This window comes from Myotis davidii, unplaced genomic scaffold (assembly GCF_000327345.1).
Source record: "Myotis davidii unplaced genomic scaffold, ASM32734v1 scaffold125, whole genome shotgun sequence".
NCBI classification, from domain to species: Eukaryota; Metazoa; Chordata; class Mammalia; order Chiroptera; family Vespertilionidae; genus Myotis; species Myotis davidii.
The window spans coordinates 4,668,203-4,670,426 of NW_006299390.1; the positions used below are offsets into that span (position 1 = coordinate 4,668,203).

Here is a 2,224-nt window from a genome sequence, read left to right on the forward strand (position 1 = left end):
GGCCCTACCCGCCAAGCTGGGACTTGCACGTGGCAATGAGAGCACTGTGCCCTCTCATCAGTCCAAGGCTTGAACCTGTCCAAAACACTGTAGTGATTCGCCACAATAAAGTTTTAATTCTGTTTCTTTGTTACTAAGGTTGTGGCCCCACCCCATAACAAAGAAACAACTTCCAGAGGATGAGGCCAAGGAATCAGGATTTTAAAAAGATTCCCAGGTGATTCTAATGTGCAGCCAAGGTTGAGAACCACTGCTATAGATAATATTAAAAATATATCTAAATGTGCAATTCTTTGTCCAAAAAATGAGCATGTTCAAAAATTAAATGAAGAAAATTTGGATATACTCAACGGAGATTTTCACACATATTTTAGTGATGATTCCATTGATTCCACAGATGATGCTGAAAAGGAAAATTTTCCCATCGAATTTCTTAATAGTATTACTCCTTCGGGAATGCCATGTCATAAATTAAAATTGAAAGTGGGTGCAATCACCATGCTATTGAGGCAGGAACCTGTCCTGGGAGTGTGGAGGCATATTTTTCTAAAGTGTGCCACGCCAGCACGGGCTATTGAGGGTCTTTGTAATGGTACCAGATTTATTATCAAAAGATTACGACCTAACATTATCGAAGCTGAAGTATTAACAGGATCTGCAGAGGGAGAGGTTCTGATTCCAAGAATTAATTTGTTCCCATCTGACACTGGCCTCCCTTTTAAATTGATTAAACGACATTTTCCTGGGATGCCAGCATTTGTGATGACTATTGATAAATCACAAGGACAAACTCTAGACAAAGTAGGCATATTCCTACCTGAACCCATTTTTGCACATGGTCAGTTATATGTTGTTTTCTCTCGAGTTTGAAGAGCATGTGATGTTACAGTTAAAGTTCTAAGTACTTCATCACAAGGGAAGTTAGTCAAGCACTCTGAAAGTGTTTTCCCTCTTAATGTGGTGTACAGGGAGATATTAGAATAAGTTGAATCATTTTTTCAGTCATTATTTGCATCACTGTTGTTTTTATATCATATTTTTGTTTTTATATCCTTTTGTTACTGTTTATTCATTAATAAATTTATATATTATTTTCATATACATTTTACTAATTTCTTTTCATCTCCCACACTTCTATTATAAAGGGCAAATAGCAATATTAAAATATCTCTGCTAATTAATTCCCTTTTAATGTGCACGAATTTGGTGCACCGGGCTACTAGTAATATATAAGAACAGTGAGCATAACCATGTTTTGGTATGTGGTAGAAGTAAAATTTTAAATATTCTAAGGATTACAATTTCTCTTCATACTATACAGGTAATATGATTGCCAAAAATTATATGCAAATTGAAGAATTTATGTGAAGATGTTTTATAGCATTATAGGAAAGATGAGTTTATTACTCTGTAGATTTTCTTAGTTTCAGGTGTATAGCATAGTGGTAAGGAAATTATATAATTTTCTAAGTGATTCCCTTGATAATTCTAAAGTAAAAAAATTCCAGTGAAGAAATACAGTATGATTTGCATCATTCTTTTTATAAATATTGTTCCTGATTTCACCTCTTCTGAGGAATGCTTTTTTCACTCCTCAAAAATGTTAGGCTTTTATTATGTAGAACTAGAGGCACGGTGCACAAAAATTTGTGCACTCGGGGGGAAGGGAGGGTCCCTCAGCCCGGCCTGTGCCCTCTCCCAGTCTGGGAACCCTCGGGAGATAACGCCCTGCTGGCTTAGGCCTGCTCCTGGGTGGCAGAGGGCAGGCCCAATCCCTAGGTGCAGCCCCTGGTCGGGCTCAGAGCAGGGCCAACTGGGGAGTTGGGGCGCCACCTCCTGTCGTGCACAGAGCAGGGCGGATCGGGAGGTTGTGGCACCACTCCCTGTCATGCACAGAGCAGGGCCAATCGGGGGGTTGAGGAGCTCCCCCCCTCACTCAGAGGGTAGGGCCAATAGGGGAGTTGGGGCCCCGCCCCCTGTCACACTCAGAGCAGGGCCAATGTGGAGGTTATGGCTCTACCCCATCACACACAGAGCAGGGCCCATGGGGTGGGGGGGTTGGGGCACCGCATCCTGTCACACACAGAGCCGCTGGGCGATCAGAGGTTGGGGAGCTCCACCCTTTCAGGCACAGAGCAGGACCGATCAGGGGGTTGGGGCATTTTCCCCTGTCAGAAACAGAGCAGGGCCAATAGGGAGGTTGTGCCCCCCCCCACCCCCCCGG

At 42.7% G+C, this 2,224-nt stretch overlaps 1 protein-coding gene across 7 annotated transcripts in view; it reads left to right on the forward strand.

Moving 5' to 3' along the window:
• The window catches only part of PTPN12 (protein tyrosine phosphatase, non-receptor type 12), a 58,372-nt gene that overhangs the window by 41,662 nt on the left and 14,486 nt on the right, over positions 1 to 2,224 (forward strand). The gene's annotated exons all lie outside the window — the stretch shown is intronic.